Source organism: Dendropsophus ebraccatus, chromosome 13, assembly GCF_027789765.1.
Source record: "Dendropsophus ebraccatus isolate aDenEbr1 chromosome 13, aDenEbr1.pat, whole genome shotgun sequence".
NCBI classification, from domain to species: domain Eukaryota; kingdom Metazoa; phylum Chordata; class Amphibia; order Anura; family Hylidae; genus Dendropsophus; species Dendropsophus ebraccatus.
The window spans coordinates 18,900,984-18,921,356 of record NC_091466.1 but is presented as its reverse complement, the minus strand read 5'-3'; the positions used below and the strand labels follow the sequence as shown (position 1 = coordinate 18,921,356).

The 20,373-nt window shown below is 43.1% G+C and overlaps 1 long non-coding RNA gene across 3 annotated transcripts in view; it reads left to right on the top strand.

Annotated features, from left to right (window-relative positions):
• LOC138770690 (uncharacterized) overlaps nucleotides 1-19,707 on the top strand; it is a 51,134-nt gene extending 31,427 nt beyond the window's left edge. For 2 of the 3 annotated variants that reach the window (XR_011359486.1, XR_011359484.1), the window contains exons 3-5: nucleotides 2,155-2,231; nucleotides 2,697-2,827; nucleotides 18,799-19,707. This is a non-coding gene — a long non-coding RNA (uncharacterized lncRNA). The remainder of the gene's footprint in view (nucleotides 1-2,154; nucleotides 2,232-2,696; nucleotides 2,828-18,798) is intronic. The other variant, XR_011359485.1, reaches the window with a different exon arrangement.
• Nucleotides 19,708-20,373: the final 666 nt, after the last annotated feature.

Below are 20,373 nucleotides of genomic sequence, written 5' to 3'. Positions count from 1 at the left end.
TTATAGATGCCCTCCTATCCCCCCTTCCTTATAGATGCCCTCCTCTCCCCCCCCTTCCCCCCCCTTCCTTATAGATGCCCTCCTATCCCCCCCTTCCTTATAGATGTCCCCCTCTCCCCCCCTTCCTTATAGATGCCCTCTTCTCCCCATCCCCCTTATAGATGCCCTCTTCTCCCCATCCCCCTTAAAGATGCCCCCTTCTCTATCCTCCCCCCCCCCCCCCCCCGGAAAGCAGGTTTAAAAAATACAAACAAACTCACCTTACAACGCGCTCCCCCGTCGAGCCTTTTTCCTGTCAGTCCCCTGTCTAATGCGCGGCTGCCGGGGGTGTCGCGTCCTATCCCCGACAGCGCGCGTATCATAGAGCTCTCTGTGGGCTTGTGCTGCGGCCGCGACTTCCGGCACACAGAGAGCTCTATGATACGCACGCTGCCGGGGATAGGACGCGACACCCCCGGCAGCCGCGCATCAGACGGGGGACTGACAGGAGCGCTGTCGGTCGGTCCCGTGCTCCTCCTGGCCCAGTGACTCCTTTTCCCTATGGTTGGGGAAAGGAGTCGCCGGGTCAGGAGGAGCACGGGACACGCGTCACGGGCCCCCTGATGCGGCGGGGCCCCGTAGCAGCCGCTATGGCTGCTACGGCGGTAGTTCCGCCAGTGGGTTTACATCAGATTACCCCTCCATGTTGTGAGCAGCTACAGGAAAGGCCAGGATCACGGAATCCCTATATGTTTGGTATGTTGACATTGAAATAAATGGACATGTGATGCCACCTCCACCTAGAGTGCCCCCTGTCCTCTTTCTGTACAGGATGGTAAAGAAAACAATTCTTTGCATTCACAAAGTTAAAGGCTTTGATTCCTCACCTAGGGGTGAACACAAGCTCCTCTTCTTCCTCCTCGGTGTCCTCTTCCCTGTATATAGATGGATGTATAAGTTATTTGCAGTGACAGGTACGCTATAAACTATACAATGTCTCTGCAATAAGTATTTACCACAATGTCCCATAGGAGTGAGCAGAGTCTACATAGCCTGCTCCCCATCCGATACCATCGTCTTCTTCGCTGTATATAGAATGTAAATCAGCTTGTATATTAATGTATTGTTATAGGGATTGTGTGGGACGTTTATAAGCACTGATTACAATGGACTCTTCTATAAACCTATATAATTTCAGCTCTGCTGCTTCATCAGACTTACATGATGGTCCTCAGCCTGGGAGTCCACGTGTCCGCTTTAAATCTGTCGGGACTATAACAGAGAACATATGTTTGGTTAGGAATAGAGATACTTTATTCTATATGAATCTTACAGAGAATCTTTTTGTGATGTCTCCATAAAAACATTGGGGGAGATTTATCAAACATGGTGTAAAGTGAAACTGGTGCAGTTGCCCCTAGCAACCAATCAGATTCCACCTTTCTTGTTCCAAAGAGTCTGTGAAGAATGAAAGGTGGAATCTGATCTCATCCCTATGCCAAGAAGGTGCATTGTGGGATAGTTACCTGAACATCTTCGGGGTCTTCTTCACCTCCTGCTGCCATCTATTATAGGACAAGAAAAACGAGAATAATATATATTATAAGGTGGTAAGAGCCAGTCCTGCGAGTGCTTCACATTGGGGGAGGTTCATTAAAACTAGTAAATAGAAAGTACATAGTAATGTATAGTAACCAATAGCCATGTATTCACATTGTGATTACTTTGTATCTTTTTTGTACCTTAAAGGGGTCTTCCACTCAAACATAACTTTTGATACTGTATGTTGCTGCCCATGCTGAGACTAATAATTCGTTCCATACTTGTTATTATCTATTCAGTCTCCTTCCCCCAGTTTTGAGCTGCTGCTTTCTGATGAAGACACAAAAAACTCTGTGAGCTTTTCTCTCCGTCTCCCCCTCCCCCCATCTCTTCTGAGACGTCTGATGTAAACAAGTCCTTGACTGGCTTTATCTGCAACATTGTAGCTTCTTTGTAATGCTGAGAGGGTTATTCTGAGGTCAAGTTGCTGATGAACTCACTGTCATTATCCCTCCTGGCATTATAAAGAAGTTACAATGTTGCAGATAAAGCCTGTCAGGGACTTGTTTCCATCATCTGTCTCAGAAGGGGTGGAGGGGTGCATTAGGGTCTGATTGCGTATTTGTATCCTAGGAGACCTGAACTTCCGGTTTAACAGAAGAAATCACTGATGATCCGACACCGGGCCGCCATGACAGGTACACTTTAAGGTACAAAATTGCAACAAAAATGATGGAAATCCCCTTTCATCTTGCAGTTACAAGTAATACAATATACAGATAATAGAATATTGTACAGTGTATTACTATAAGATACTTACGCCCACTCCAGGATGTCCTCTTCTGTGTACTCCTCGCTCCTATAAGAGACAGAATAGAGAAGATGCTGAGAACGCAACACGCAATATCGACACATTCACAACATGGCATCAGCATTAGTATTTATTTATTGAGCTCTCTTTACATTTCCAGGCCATGTTCACACATAGTATTTCCATCACTTAGGCTCACACAAATTCTACATTTACAGTAAAGATTTACTAACCTGTCTTCCTCCTCTGAAAATAAAAGTTCATTTGAAATAAAAAAAAAGTTTAAAATGATTTGTTATATAAAAGAGCAATAATAATAGGAAGAATTTTTTTAGACTTTTTTTAAAAAATTTTGTCTCGCTAGGGCATTTGAACAAGCTATGGTTGGATTGGTCAGTACAGATCCGATCATCAGGAGATGATATTCATAGACCGGCAATACTCACCCTCCACGACGTCCTCGAAGTCGCTGTCCTGCAATAGGGGACACAGAGAGTAAGTGGTGGATAGAAACCTGTCACTGTTCATATTGTTATAGAACAGTCAGTTTACCTCAAAGTATCCCTCCATCTGCAAGTCCTTTATATACTGGGATGCAACGATCTATCAATGGAAGAAAAAACATGTTATCTTCTGAGCATGGAACATCCTCTATACATATCATCTATTGAATGTCGGGGAAGGGGGGGAAATCATTGAAGGGAAACTGTCAGCAGGTACACGAATCTAACCAGCTGATATGTCCCTCTTGTGCACAATGTGCTGAGGATGAGGGTGAGTTTCTTACCTTCATCTTCAGCGCTGTTTCCGTGTAGTTTGTAGTTATGTACTTAGACTAACTGGGGGGTGTGGAGCACTGGGACGGGACTACCTCCCAGATCACTGATCCGCCCTGCTCCGCTAATAAACATTGAGAGGGTGGAGCCAGCAGGGGGTGGATCAGTGCTTTGGCGGCTGTAGTCCCGCCCCCAGTGCTCCAAACCGCCCATTTAGCCTAAAGACATCACTACAAACTACACGGGAACAGCACCAAGGGCGGAGGTAAGAAACTTCCCCTCATCCTCAGAGCCCCGTGTGACCCCAAAAGCTGAATTTAGCTGCTATATGCTGATCTGTATTGATCAGCATATAGCAGCGATCGTCGGCACGGGGGGGGGGGGGGGGGGTTAATCACCCCCCGTGCCGACAAGCAAGTATGGCCTGCTATACATTATAGCAGGCCATCTTCCCCGAATGCTATGTGAGTACTGCGCAGGTGCAGAAAGCCTCAAACTAAAGGCTATTTTGCACCTGCGCAGTACGGCGCAGACCGGACCCGCTGTACTGGGAAGTGTGTTTGGGAAGTGTGCTGGGTGCTGCTACAGCACATTCCCATAGCATTACATGCGTTTTTTAAGTGATTGGTTCCCTTTAACCCTATGAGGACCAGGCCCTAAATGACCCAGTGGACCGCGCAAATTTTGATCTTAGTGTTTTCGTTTCTCCCTCCTCCCCTTCTAAGAGCTCTAGCACTCTCAGTTTTCTATCTACAAGCCATGTAAGTGCTTGTTGTTACAGGAATAGTTGTGCTTTGTAATGGCGTCTTTCATTTTACCATAACATGTATGACGGAATCTCAAATATATTATTTATGAAGATATGGTAAAAGTGACATGATACTATTACTCTATAGGTCAGTCCGAACACAACCATATGCAGGTTACACAGATTCTCATATAATGTTATATATTTTTTTGAAATGAAGTCCTTTTTTTTTGGCAATTAATTATAAATAAAATGGGACTATTGTGACGCTTATAACAGTTTTATTTTTTCACCTATGGGTCTGTATGGGGTGTCATTTTTCCCGCCATGATCTCTAATTTTTATTAATACCATATTTGTGAAGATCGGACGTTTTGATCACTTTTTATAATTTTTTTTTTATATATAATGTAACATTAAATTGGTAATCCGCGCACTTTTTTCCCTCTTTTCGTCTACGCCGTTCACCGTTCGCAATGACGCTTGTTATATTTTAATAGATTGGACAATTACGCACGCTATGGTATATTATATGTTTATTTGTTTATTTATTATTATATGTTTTATTTATATAATGGGAAAGGGGGGTGATTTAGACTTTTATTGGGGGAGGGGTTTTGGGGCAGTGTATTAGTGTTTTTAACTTCTTTTTTTTACACATTTGAAGTCCCTTTGGGGGACTTGTACATACAATACTTTGATTTTTACACTGATCATTGCTATGCCATAGGCATAGCATTGATCAGTGTTATCGGCGCTCTGCTCATTGAGCCTGCCTGTGCAGGCTTAGTGCAGCAGATTGCCGATCGGATCGCACAGAGGCAGGTGAGAGACCTCCGGCGGTCCGTTTTAACGATCGGGACCCCCGCAGTCACACTGCGGGGGTCCCGATTGGTAAGTGACAGGGGACTCCCCTGTCGTTTAAGGAGTTTAATGACACGCGGCAGCGCGATCGCTGCAGCGTGTCATTACCGGTGAGGTCCCACCTGCTATGAAGCGCACTCCGCTCCGGAGCGCGCTTCATAGCTGGAGAAACACCCAGGAAGTATAGTTTCGCCCTAGGTCGTCTGGGGACAGACTTCCATGGCATAACTATACGCCCTGGGTCGTCTAAGGGTTAAGGTCACCTTGGGTTGGGCAAAAATGCCTTTATAGATATATCGCCGCCTACTGAAAGTGAGGGGGCCGGGATATTTACGGAAGGCAAGGGAGAAATGGGAATTAAGAATAGGAATTATTTCTGATGACTTGTGGACAGACATCGTTGAGGGTATACATTATGTTTTGGTTAATTCATCTCACAGGCCGATACAGCTTAAGATCCTATATGGTCTCTATCTCTCGCCAAAAGATCTATGTAGGAGGGGATACAGACCCAGTTCTAGCTGCCCCAAGTGTTCAGTCGATGATGCAGATTTTTTTCATCTAATATGGGGCTGTTCCAAACTGCAAGAGTTCTGGACTGTGGTCAAGAACTATATTGAGGGCGTCATGAGACCAGTAGTTGGCACTGATGCCCTCGGTCTACTACTAGGGGGGTATAATAATGATGGTCTGATGGGATCGTTGTTAAATAAGTTAAGTGCACTGGCTAAAATTGTAATCTCTAGAAGATGGCTTGGTGATAATTCTCCCTTATTGGAGGAATGGACTAATCTGGTTATGAGGTTATATCAATATGAGAAATACTGGGCTAAACAAAGTTCTCTGAAAGCTTTATCAAAATGTGTGAAGTTATGGGCCCCATTGATAGATGGTATCATGGTATCAGTGGTTAGAGGTCGATCTCCCTCTCTCCCCCCCCCCCCTCCTTTTTTTATCGCCCTCTTCTTTTCTTCTCACTCTAACTTTCTTTGGGGCAGTGTGGTTGGGTGGGTATTGGGGAAAGGTATTAAATGTATGTACTGTAATAGTCAAGTTTATGCCTAATGTGTTTGGTTTATTCTATGCCTGTTTTTCTTGGCTATGTATGGAATTTTATGTGAATAAAAATTTGTTAAAAAAAACAAAAATCATGTGACGGGAGAGACTTCTCCTGACTGGTTCTCTCCCCATTTCAAACAGTTTACCCATTGTAGATATTGAGGCAGAGAAAGAATAACTCTTCATTTATTCTCTGCCCTAAAGCTAATGTACCCTCAGGGATGTTATCTTATTGGCTCGGGGAGCGGGGTACAGGGACTCACTTCCCAACATAGGTGTGGCTCTCAGAAATACAGAGAATACAATGGAAATCTCTCTTTAGGCTATGTTCCCACACAGTATTTCTGCTCAGGATGTTGGTCAGTATTTTTCAACCAAAACCAGGAGTGGATTGAAAACACAGCAAGGCTATGTTCACACATGAGCAGATGATATTCTAAAACAACCGCTGTTGTTGTGAAATAAAGGCCGTTATTTGCCATTAAATGACGGTCATGCACTAAATTTCAACAGTGTGTGAACATAGTCTTTCTGTGTTTTCAATCTACTCCTGGTTTTGCATATCACTGCGGCATGGATTACATTAAAACACTGTATTTTATTAGATATTCGATATTCCTTAAAAATGTAATTATCAGTAGTCTGGGGGTATTCTCATATATACAAATGTCACATGTGAGATCACTTCTTCCAAGTAGTTTAGGAAACCCTTACTCACTAAAATAGCCCCATTTTCTTATACACATAAACCATACATAGCATTACTGGTGACACCCACACATCTGGCACCAGGGTGTCAATGCGTTTCTCCTACCACTTTGGGCTCATCAGGAGACCAACAATATTCACAGGAGAGCATGATACATGAGGGCCACCTCCCCCATAGCAGATAGGAGACCACTTGTCAGGGAATAATGCACCTAGATATACAATTACTATGGTTCCTTAGCAAAGACATCCTCGGCTTTTTAATTACATTTTAGGGCATATCTAATAAAATAGAGTGTTGTAATGTAATCCATGCCGCAGTGATACGCTATGTGAGATATATGTAATTACAGGTGTCTATATACACTCACCAGCCACTTTATTAGGTACACCATGCTAGTAACAGGTTGGACCCCCTTTTGCCTTCAGAACTGCCTCAATTCTTGGTGGCATAGATACAACAAGGTGCTGGAAGCATTCCTCAGAGATTTTGGTCCATATTGACATGATGGCATCACACAGTTGCCGCAGATTTGTCGGCTGCACATCCATGATGCGAATCTCCCGTTCCACCACATCCCAAAGATGCTCTATTGGATTGAGATCTGGTGACTGTGGAGGCCATTTGAGTACAGTGAACTCATTGTCATGTTCAAGAAACCAGTCTGAGATGATTCTAGCTTTATGACATGGCGCATTATCCTGCTGAAAGTAGCCATCAGATGTTGGGTACATTGTGGTCATAAAGGGATGGACATGGTCAGCAACAATACTCAGGTAGGCTGTGGCGTTGCAACGATGCTAAATTGGTACCAAGGGGCCCAAAGAGTGCCAAGAAAATATTCCCCACACCATGACACCACCATCACCAGCCTGAACCATTGATACAAGGCAGGATGGATCCATGCTTTCATGTTTTTGATGCCAAATTCTGACCCTACAATCCGAATGTCGCAGCAGAAATCGAGACTCATCAGACCAGGCAACGTTTTTCCAATCTTTTACTGTCCAATTTCGATGAGCTTGTGCAAATTGTAGCCTCAGTTTCCTGTTCTTAGCTGAAAGGAGTGGCACCCGGTGTGGTCTTCTGCTGCTGTAGCCCATCTGCCTCAAAGTTCGACGTACTGTGCGTTCAGAGATGCTCTTCTGTCTACCTTGGTTGTAACGGTTGGCTATTAGAGTCACTGTTGCCTTTCTATCAGCTCGAACCAGTTTGCCCATTCTCCTCTGACCTCTGGCATCAACAAGGCATTTTCGCCCACAGAACTGCCGCTCACTGGATGTTTTTTCTTTTTCGGTCCATTCTCTGTAAACCCTAGAGATGGTTGTGCGTGAAAATCCCAGTAGATCAGCAGTTTCTGAAATACTCAGACCAGCCCTTCTGGCACCAACAACCATGCCACGTTCAAAGGCACTCAAATCACCTTTCTTCCCCATACTGATGCTCGGTTTGAACTGCAGGAGATTGTCTTGACCATGTCTACATGCCTAAATGCACTGAGTTGCCGCCATGTGATTGGCTGATTAGAAATTAAGTGGTAACGTGCAGTTGGACAGGTGTACCTAATAAAGTGGCCGGTGAGTGTACATCTGTTCTTTCATTCAGTGACAGTCACTCCTGGTTTAGGTTGCAAAATACTGAGCGAAAATACTGTGTGGGAACATAGCCTTACAGCCTGGGTCTCCAAACTGCGGCCCTCCAGCTGTTAGAAAACCACAATTCCCATCATGCCCGGACAGCTAAAGCTTTGGATCTGGCTCTCCAGTAATGATGGGAAATGTATTGCAACAGCTGGAGGGCCGCAGTTTGGAGACCCGTGCCTTAAAGGGTTTTTTTCAAGATTAGGAAAACAGCTACAAGAAACAGCCCCCCCCCCCTCACACACACACACACACACACACACACACACACACACACACACACAGCTACAAAAAAACAGCTGTCCCCCCATAATAATGTGACTGACCTGTAGGTCCCAGTGATAATACTCAAATAAGAGTAACGTCACCTAACAATGCAACCTGTAGCCAGATATAGTGCCCCCTGTAGTCAGATATAGTGCCCTCTGTAGTCAGATATAGTGTCCTCTGTAGCCGGATATAGTGCCACCTGTAGCCAGATATTGTGCCCTCTGTAGCCAGATATAATGCCCCCTGTAGCCAGATATAGTGCCCTCTGTAGTCATATATAGTGCCCTCTGTAGCCAGATATAGTGCCCCCTGTAGCCGGATATAGTGCCACCTGTAGTCAGATAAAGTGCCCTCTGTAGCCGGATATAGTGCCACCTGTAGCCAGATATAGTGCCCCCTGTAGCCAGATATAGTGCCCTCTGTAGCCAGATATAGTGCCCTCTGTAGCCAGATATAGTGCCACCTGTAGCCGAATATAGTGCCATCTGTAACCAGATAGAGTGCCACCTGTAGCCAGATATAGTGCCCCCTGTAGCCAGATATAGTGCCCTCTGTAGTCAGATATAGTGCCCTCTGTAGCCAGATATAGTGCCCCCTGTAGCCAGATGTAGTGCCACCTGTAGACTGAAACAATGGCCACTGTATCGAGTAATAATCTCCCCTTCCCCAGTAGCAATGCCCCCTGTTGCCAGATATAATGCTTCCTGTAGTCAAATATGACCCTTGTAGTAAGGTACGCCCCCGGCAGCCAGATTTACCCCCAACAGACAGATATCCCTCTACAGAAAGATCAGCGCCCCTTTTAGGCAGTGTGAGGAAAGACGGGGCTGGTGGGACGTGCGGGTGAGGGGCCATCTTGGAGCAGTGACTGAGGACCAATCAATGCCGCTCCTTAGTCCATCCGCCCACTATGCTTTCTTCCCCAGCAGCGCCCCCATACACCGCCCCCTATTCACTGTAATTGTATCAGAACGGGCGGTGTGAGGTGCTGGGGGAAGGAAGGTGGGCCTCCTCCGAAGCTGGGGTCATTGGCGCTCCGGGAGATTGCTGTATAACGCTGACGTGTTGGCACCTCACATACCCCTCACCCTGCGTTTGGGGGGTACACAACGCATACATAACATATCTTGATTGTTTTAGACCAAACCTTACATAACGTGTAAAAATAACTAGTTTTGTCTGTACATAACAACTTGTATCCCTTTGCTCTTGCACCAATCCCTTTCCCCCTCACCCCCACCCCCACCCCCCAGGCCAGGGGGGAAAAAATTTAAAAAGTTCTTCTCCCACTCCCCTTCAGATACCATCTACAACTTGTCCCATTTCTTCAAGGGCTTTGCTCATTCCCTTTTGCCTTATGAAACCATCCTTCTAAACATCTGACTCGATTTACTTGGTTAAGCCATTCATGTCTTGATGGACTATTGGAGGAGAGCCACTTTCTAAGAATACTTAGGGCCCTATTCCACTGGACGATTATCGTTCAGATTATCGTTAAATCGTTCGAATCTAAACGATAATCGTTCGGTTGAAATGCAGTTAACGATTAACGACCGAACGAGAAATCGTTGATCGCTTTATAAGACCTGGACCTATTTTTATCGTTGCTCGTTCGCAAATCGTTCGCGTTGAATAAGACATCGTTCGGTCGTTCGCAATAGATACGAATGCAATAGCGAATAAATAGCGAAGAAAAAACGATCGCAATTACGATCATAAGTAACGATTATCGTTCAATGGAAATGAGTGAACGTTTTCAGGTCTTTCGCAATAGTGGTCGTTTGCGATCGTTAATCGTTAATGATATGCAAACGATAATCGTCCAGTGGAATAGGGCCCTTAGTCTGGCTAAAAATAATACATTGCTGATTAGTCTTTTATCACCTTTTTTCTCTTTTTCCTCACCCAATATGGCTTGTGTGAATGTCAGGTTGTCTTCTAATAGTCCCCGTCTCTTCAGTTCTTCTGTTACCTCTAACCAAAATCTATGGATCTTATGGCACGACCTAAATAAATGATAAAGGTCCGCTCCCTCCGTCCCACATCTCACAGAACTGGAGTTTTCCCTTAGTCCAATCCTATTCATTAATGCTGCAGTATAATGGGTTCTATGGATAATTTTAAATTGAGTCAGTTTATGCTCAGGATTCAATGATACCTTGGAATCACTGCTTAGAATATTTTGCCAACTCTCTGTAAGTAAACCAATATCTTTTTCCCATTGTGCCCTGTGCCCTTTTGTGATTAAATCGTATTTCTGTGCTAACAAAATTTTATATATCCTAGACATCAGATGTCTTACGCCTCTAATATCCAGGAAGTTTTGTATACCCTCATTATAAGTGACTTTAAACAAATCTTTATTATGTGATGCTTCATACGCCTTTCTAAGTTGCCAATATCTAAATTTGTGTAACCAATGTATCCCTGCCTCTCCTTCTAATGTGTCTATATTTTTAAACTGCCCCCCTAAAAAAACCTTTCACATACCCTCTTCTTTTCCTGTAATTTTGTGATTGAATTTAAGTGAATTCTACAAAATTTTTATTATTCCAAATCTCAGTGAACTCTAAACTATTTCTCACCTTACATACTCTTTTGATCTCTTTCCAGACTTTACAAAATACATTTCCAAACCAATCTTTAGTCGTCGCCTTGACCTCAAATCCTCCAGCTTCCAACTGTACCCAAATATCCCTTCTCCTCCCCATAAAGCATTCTTCTTCCCACCATACGGCATTCTTATGATACCAAGCTGTGCGGCCAAAAAGTATCATTTAAAGTCCGGTAGCCCGAACCCCCCGTTTTAAAGATTAGGCCAAAAATGGGAAATACTTAAGTCTAATCCTCTTTCTTCCCCAGATCAACCCGTCCAAAATCTGCTCAATCCGACTGAACCATTTCTCACTGATCCAGATCGGGGCAGCAGAAAGGAAGTAGTTGATCTGGGGAAGAATCACCATTTTCACTAAAGCCAGTCTAGCTGACATACTTAACGGCAACTTTATCCGCACTTCAATCTTTGTTTCATTTTTTTTAAATATTGGTTTCATATTGAACTCTGCATATTGTGCTGACGAGTCTGTAAGTACTACTCCCAGATATTCCATTCCCCCTCCTTTAGGGATTATATTTAACCCCCCTGCTAAATTCATGATATCCCCATCTAGTACAAGTACCGAAGACTTGGTCCGATTTATCTCTAACCCTGTGGGGGCTCCAACTTTCTGAAGACCCTCCATAATTATTTCTAAACTGGAACCGGGGTCTGAGACAAAAAGGAGCAAATCATCGGCATAAAGTAGTATGTTTTCCCTAACCCCCCTAACCCCAAAACCTTGATATGGACAGCACTGTCTTAACAATTCTGCTATTGGTTCAATATATAAACAAAAAAGCATTGGAGAGAGGGAGCAACCCTGTCTGGTCCCTTTGTATATTTTAAAAGGAGAGGAGGGAGATCCATTAACTACAACCGCTGCCCAGAGGGATCTATATAACAATTGGATCGTACTAAGATAACATCTCCTAAATCCAAATGTTTCTAACACTTTCCATAGATAGGACCATTCTACACGGTCGAAGATTTGCATATTTAGATATGCCCTTTTTATGCTGTTAATAGTGGTCCTACAGGGCATGAACCCGCTCTGATCTTCCAAAACTAGGGTCTCCATCACCCTCCCCAATCGAATAGACAGCAGTTTTGCAAATATTTTAGAATCCGTATTGAGTAATGAGATAGGCCGGTAGGCTTCCATCTCCAGTTTGTCCTTACCTTTCTTTTTAATTTTAATTCTTTCCAGTCTGACACAGTGCTCTCTGCTGCCACCTCTGTCCATGTCAGGAACTGTCCAGAGAGGTTTTCTGGTTTAATGTTTTTATTAGGTTTTTTAAGAACAAATTACAAAATAGAAAATCTATAAGCACTGACTTTAGTGCCAACAGTATAGTTAACGTTTAGAAACAACAGGAATAACATTCGGTATATTATATAGATATAAAATTGTGGTAACATACATTCAGCATAGTAGAACTGCATTAGGTGTAGCACCTCCTGAGAAAATTGGTGTAAAGTATACTGGTTTGTCAGTAAAGATAATATACAAGGTAAAGAGAGAAAAATAATATATTGTAATATAGTGTACATTTCCTCAAAGCCCATATGTGAGCTGCTTATTGTGCGTGTGTACAGTATGATGATTCCATCCATAAACCCCATTTGCGTAGAAAAGGTTGTGTGGAGTCGGCGCCATATGCTAAAACCATTTCAAAATGGAAAGATGAGTTTACTGCAGTTATATACTCATTTTCCAGAGGGAGGGTACAAGTTTTCCAGTATCTGGCTAACACTATTTTTGTATTTTTGCATGTATGAATAGGAGACAAGCTAATGGTCTGATTGTGGGAGGAATAGACTGGGTATCCAAGAAAAGAAGGATCATGTGGGGCCCCAGGGGCAGCTGCACCTGTAGGACTCTATTAATGATTGTGAAAGATGAGTCCCAATACGGTTTCACTATAGGGCACTGCCAAAGTAGATGGAAGAGCGTGCCACGGTTGCCACAATTCCTCCAGCATTTGTCTGATGTTCCTGGGTAGATATGTGCCAGTTTTGTTGGTGTGTAATACCATTGCAAGATGGTTTTTATAGCAGATCCTATATGGGTGCTACATATGAAGGTTTTATGTATAACAGAGAAGGCTGCTTGCCAATCTTTGTCACTAAATTGCCGGCCCAGCTCCCGCTCCCGCTCCCAAGTACACAAGGGCGGCATTTTTGAAAAGGTCGTCAGGTTATTTAGTTACTCATATAAAGCACGCAGGCCTTTTTTGTTAGAAAATAAGAATAAAAATACTGTAGAAGTCTTCTTTTGGTATATTAAATTCATCCTGCAGACTTTGATAAGGGCGGAGAAGATCAGCCTCATAGAATTGTGCTGTGGTGGTTAGACCCTTAGCTTAACATTCGGAAAGTGAAAGATTTGGTAAATTTGCTTCAATAAATGACAGAGGGATTACAGAGGGGTGGAGTTCAGCGTTGGAGTCTGAGGAAATGTGGTACTGTTTCCAAGCTTGGAGAGATGCTAGGACTAAAGGGTTAGAACAGGCAAAGCGTAGTCCCTTCCAGAAAGGAAGGAACATAACATGGTTAAGGCTAAGTGGGGCTACTTCATTAGATTCTATTTGTATCCATGGAGCGGACGAGTTTGCTTGCCACCACTTTCTAATTCCTGCTACCATGGAGGCAACATAGTAACTTTTTATTTCGGGGACACCCAGCCCTCCAACTCCTCTATGTTTGAACAAAATTTTTGTGGCAACTCTTGATCTCTTATTTGCCCAAACAAAGGAATTAATAATTTTTCGGGCTTTAGTAAAAAAGCGGGCAGGTAGAGCTATTGGGACATTACGAAACACACATAGGAATCGGGACAATAGAAACATTTTACAGGAGGCCACCCTACTAATCCAGGAAATCTCATATTTAAACAGTATCTGGGCTTCTTCAGCCACCTTTTTTTAACAAAGGTTCATAGTTAGCTGCGTATAGCCTATCATGTGGGGCTGTCAGTGTGATTCCTAAATAATCTATTCTCTCTGCTTTCCAGTCAAAGGAAAATTTCTCTTTTATGTTAGTATATACCTCCTGGGATAAATTAAGTTGTAGTGCCTGAGTTTTAGATGTATTGAGATGATAGTATGATAGAATACCATATTTATTGATCAGGTCCATAATCGCTGGCAAAGACTCCGTTGGATTTGATAGTGTCAGTATGACATCATCTGCATAAAGAGTTATAGTATGCTCCTTATCACCGATCATGACCCCTGTAATATCTCTGTTGCTGCGTATGCCTTGGGCCAAGGGCTCCATAGAAAGTATAAAGATTAATGGAGACAGTGGGCACCCCTGCCTGCTTCCATTAGTTATTATCAGATCTTGGGACAAAGCTCCATTTACAAACACCTTTGCCGAAGGATTAGAGTATAATGCTGCTAAGGCAGATATTATGTTGCCAGCAAATTCCAACTTTTTGCCTTCTTCGCTGGTCGTTTGCCTTCTCGGCATCAAGTGCCAATACCAAGACGGGGGTACCCCTCTTCTTCACTATGTGCAAGATGTTCAGCAGCCTACGTGTATTGTCAGATGCCTGACGGCCTGCGACAAAACCTGACTGATCATCGCTTATCAGGCTACGGAGCAATGGAGCTAGTCGCTGTGCTATCAATCTGGCAAATAGCTTGATATCATTATTCAATAATGATATGGGCCTGGAATTCTGAGGATGGGTAGGGGCCTTCCCTGGTTTCGGGATTGTCACTATGTGTGCTTGCAAGTTTTCTTGTGGGAAATTACCCTTAGCGATGGCATGTTGGCAGAAATCTCAGATGGGAGAGGCTAGAATCAAACCAAAACGCTTATAGTATTCACATGCAAAGCCATCTGGGCCAGGGGCTTTACCTGACGGCATGGACCTAATCAATGACAACACCTTTGGTACTGTAATTTCTGCATTGAGGCTGCTTAGTTGCAGAGTTTGGGCAAAATAAGTGTAGCTAAGAAAGATGAAATATCCTCTTTCAGAGAGGGAATATTAGGTGTATTATCTCTGAGGTTATATAGGTCGGAATAAAACGCCTGGAAAGCCTTAGCTATATCATTAGGAGCATATAATTTGGCTCCTGTCTGGTGGTGATGCACAAATGGCAGTTTAGATTTTAGTTGCCTCGATTTATTCCGGGCAGCTGATAGTTTGCCGGACTTATTATCCTGCGCCTAATAGGAAGCTTTTAGTTTACGGAAAAAAAATTCATAATAAGATAATAGGAGATTGCATAACTGCAGACGTAATTCTCTTAACTTGTTTGCCTGAGTGGCATTTGGGGATTGTTTATTTTGTGATTCTAACAGGTTAATTGTGGCTATTATATCTGTGATCTGTTTATCCCTAGCTTTTTTGACCATGGAACCTAATTTAATAAAATGGCCTCTGATATATGCCTTATGGGCATTCCAGACTATATGTGGGTCACTATCTACTACTCGGTTAAAAATAAAGAATTCTCAGAGGTTAGATGCTATTTCTTCACTGTGCTGTGTATGAGACATAAGAAATGGGCTACTTCTCCATAGGTATGTGTTTGGTTGTGTGTAATGTTCTTGCAGAAACAAGGTGATGGCAGCATGGTCTGACCATTTGATCATGCCAATGGTCAAGGCTTGTGCTAGTTGGATGGTTTGCCTATCTAAAAGAAACATATCTATCCTCGAGTATACGTTATGACTAGGAGAATAAAAGGAGAAATCTTTCTCTTGACAGTGGTGCTAACGCCATATATCATATAGGTCTTCCCTATGGAAAATTGAGGCAAGAGGTTGAGATACTGAGTGGTTAGGGTTAGTGGTGTCCATGGAATGGTCAGCTACGGCATTAAAATCACCACATATCACAATTCTGCCTTTAGCATTTTTCTTAACCAGTTTAAGGAGTTTATTAAGAAAGTCAACTTGCCCTCTGTTAGGGGCATATAGGGACACGATAGTGTACTGTTCATTATTAATTAGACAGGTTACAATCACATAGCGTCCAAATGTGTCCGTGATCTGTTCTCCTAATGTGAAGGCTACAGAATTTCGTGCGGCAATAGCTACTCCACGCGTATTATTTTTATAGTGGGAATGTACAATAAAAGGGAAATGAGGGTTTTTGAGCCGAAAGTCGTCAGCAGAAAGCAGGTGAGTTTCCTGCATGCATAATATGTCACATTTTAATGCTTGTGCCTCTTTCCATATGAAAGACCTCTTGTGGGGTGCATTTAATCCTTTCACATTAATGCTTGCTGTGTTAATAACTAGAGATGAGCGAACCTGGCTCAAGTTCAAATCGATTCGAACCCGATTGTTCGGCATTTGATTAGCTGGGGCTGCTTAACTTGGATAAAGCTCTAAGGTTGTCTGAAAAACATGGATACAGCCGATGACTATATCCATGTTTTCCACATAGCCGTCGGGCTTTATCCAACTTCGGCAGCCACCGCTATTCAAATGCCGCATGTTCGGGTTCGGGTCGACTCGAGCATGCTCGAGGTTCGCTCATCTCTATTAATAACCATAAAATAATAGTTGTTTTTGCGCAATTATAATAAGCAGAAACATATTAATTGGATTGGACCCAGACCATTTCGCAGCAAGAACGGCTGCGCCCAGAAGTTTTCTACCACGCCAAGCATTTGAAATATACCTAAACAGAAAAGAAACAATAAAAAAATCCAAAGCACGCTTACGAAAACAATAAATCGGTACATAAACATGGATGAGGCCACGATATCCGTTCTGTCCAGGGGCTTAAACTATTGTGTCCCTGAGCCCTTTGACAAAACGGATTTCGAAAGGGACCTTTTTCGGGGAATATGCAAATTAAATTTAAAAAAATTCTTCCACAACAAGAATAGTTCTACTCATGAATTCTTTGAAGGTGAGGTATGCTCCAGTGCAGGTCCTTTAGGTTTTATAGCACCTGATTTGGACACTGCACCTGAGCGTGACTGTATTGCTGCCCTTGCTGAACTAGCTGGGGATACATCTGTTATTAGACCCCCTACAGTTTTGGATGACTCAGGCTTCTCTAAGGGCCCTATTCCACTGGACGATTATCGTTTGCATATCATTAACGATTAACGATCGCAAACGACCACTATTGCGAAAGACCTGAAAACGTTCACTCATTTCCATTGAACGATAATCGTTACTTATGATCGTAATTGCGATCGTTTTTTCTTCGCTATTTATTCGCTATTGCATTCGTATCTATTGCGAACGACCGAACGATGTCTTATTCAACGCGAACGATTTGCGAACGAGCAACGATAAAAATAGGTCCAGGTCTTATAAAGCGATCAACGATTTCTCGTTCGGTCGTTAATCGTTAACTGCATTTCAACCGAACGATTATCGTTTAGATTCGAACGATTTAACGATAATCTGAACGATAATCGTCCAGTGGAATAGGGCCCTAAGGGTGTTACATTCCCCCCCCCCCCTCTTGTTTCAGGTAGCAGTCTAGATCTCTTTCAGAAAGGGGTTCTGAATGAAATTAAAGCTTTGATTTATCCTACAGAACCGCAGAATCTGAATAGAGCTAAACAAAATGCCTTACAGAATCTAAAAAGACGGGAGGATATAATTGTAAAAAATGCTGATAAGGGGGGGGGGACTGGTACTCATGACTAGGGAATATTACGTCAAGGAATCGTTACGCCAGCTCAACAATGAAGATAACTATAGAAGGTTAACCACTGACCCTACACATAGAATTTCTTCTAAATTACAAACATTCCTTAGAAAACAGGTTGAGTGTGGTATGATTTCCCAGAATACAGTTCGCAAGCTTTTTCCTATTAATCCAAGATCTCCATACTGGTACTTCTTGCCTAAGGTCCATAAGGATGCTCGCAGTCCCCCGGGGCGCCCTATAGTGTCCGGTGTGGGTTCGGTATTGGAACCACTCCCCCAGTACATTGACTGGTTACTTGGTCCTTTGCTGGAGGGAGTCCGGGCCCTTGTTAAGGACACTAATGCTTTTTTGGACACCCTGGGGGACTGCCATCTGGAGGATGATAAATTTCTTTTGGCATCTATTGATGTCGAATCTTTATACACTAGGATTCCACAAAGCTTGGCTATAGAGAGTATTCACACCCTTTTTTAGCAGACAGACAAGAGTGAGAAGTATATACAATTTGTATGTGAGGCCCTCGACCTCATTCTTTCTAATAATGCTTTCCAGTTTGATGGTTCTTGGTACCTGCAGGTCTCCGGAGTGGCCATGGGCACTCCGGTGGCTTGCAGCGTTGCCAATCTTTTTTTTAGCATCGTTTGAAATGCAATATGTCTGGTCCACCAGTAACACATTTTTCAGGTTTATCCAGCAATACACACGCTGTGTGGATGACATATTCATCGTGTGGACGGGTACTACCCAAGATTTTCAAGATTTCGTTTCTATGCTCAATTGTTCTAACACGATGAATATGCTCTTCACTAGTAGAGTTTTTAGATGTCATGGTTCAGAAAAAAGATCGTGATATCGAGACGGTAGGATATAGAAAACCCACCTCCTGTAACACACTCCTCCGTTACGATAGTTATCACACTGATGCTACAAAAAAAGCAGTGCCCTATGGGCAGGTCCTTAGACTTTGCCGTATTAACAGTACCCTTGAATCCTATCAGCTCCAGGCGGACGATCTTTCTCTACGCCTGTTGCAGAGAGGTTACCCAAGGGCCCTGTTGGATGAAGCCCGTGACAAGGCTGCTAGAAGAGAAAGAATGACTCTTATAAAAAATTCTAGATCTAAGAAAATTAAAAAAAAAACGTTTTGCTTTCTCTTTTCAGCTTTCCGCCATGGCCCCACATATACGCAGAGCCATAGCCAAGTATTGGTATCTAATCGAAGGAGACACTGATTTAGGTGAATGGACAGAAAATAAACCTTATATTGCCTTCAAGCGTAGCACTAGTCTCAAAGATTTGCTGGTGCACAGCAAATTCTCTTCTAAAGGGAAGAATAATAGTACCTGGTTGAGCAATAAACTACGAGGTAATTATTTATGCGGTTCATGTAATTGGTGTAAATTCATGTATAAAGGTCCAGCCCTGACTCTTAATGGTGTCAATATTCCGGTGAAAGATTTCATCTGTTGTAGAACATGCTCAGTAGTCTATGTCCTCTTCTGCCCGTGTGGCAGGTTTTATATAGGGCAAACCAAAAGATCATTATGTACCCGGGTAAGGGAACATCACTACTCTATAAAGACTCGTGCAGGGGCCCCCCCGTTTAATCTAGCATGTTAGGGAGCAGCACGGGGGGGATGCTTCTGTTTTAAAATTTGCCGGTATTGAGAGGGTACACACCAAAAAAGGGCAAGAAAAAAAACGTCTCCTGCTGAGAACGAAGCTCAGCTGGATTATACGTACTATTGCTGAGGGCCCCGGGGGTTTGAATGAAAGGGTAGACCGCAGTTTTTTAATCTGATGCTCTAAAGTCTGTATGGTTTTTAAATATCTATGCAATATATTCAGTTTCTTTTAAAATTTTCAGTTTTTTTATGTTTCACAGGTGTATGCATGTCATTAGTACATTTGCCTATTTGTATAGCACATGACGTGTTGTAAGGGGAGGTCTGTAGAAGCGCGGTCACGCACAAAACAGCCTGTCACCGCCCTGTTTGTCTCCTAGCGTCCACCTTGTCCATGTCTGCACTATGTCCTATGTGTTTTTTCATTTGAGGAAATAAAGCGATGAAGACTACCCTGGTGAGTGCACTCCATTTTTCTTTCTTATTGAATTGCTGTTACTAAGACTGTTCACTATGATTTTGGCAGTTATTGCACCACTGATTAGAGTCTATGAGCAGCAGATCGTCCTTCCTGACTATATCCCGTGTATGCCGTTTCTTGCTGGTCTATAGTGCCGCCTGTTTCTATTTTTTGGTTAATAAATCGGTACATAAACAATAAGATAGTGAGAAAACAAAAGAAAGTAGACAGCCATAGGGCTGTGCAACCAGGTGGGGGTTAGAGTTCCACTGTGGCCTTTCATAGTGAATTGCTCCTATTAGCACCTTGCGGTACAGTATTTCCACCCAAGTCACTTTACAATAGACCAGTCTTCAGGTATTTGTTTGCGTGGAGGTCTGCGAGGTAGGAAGATATCCGCCATTTTGATATTCCAGCTTTTTAGGAGGGATGTTCCTTCTTCCAGGGACTTGATCACATGGAGCTCGTCATTTCTGTGGATCAGCAAATGGACTGGAAATCCCGATTTATAAGGGATTTTTTGGTCACGTAAGGAAATGGTGACAGATTGAAGAGATTTGCGCATCTGAAGAGTAGAGGCTGATAAATCAGCAAAGATCTTTATTTTCTGGAATGGAGCTGGAAGGGAGCTATTCTTTCTGGAGAAATCTA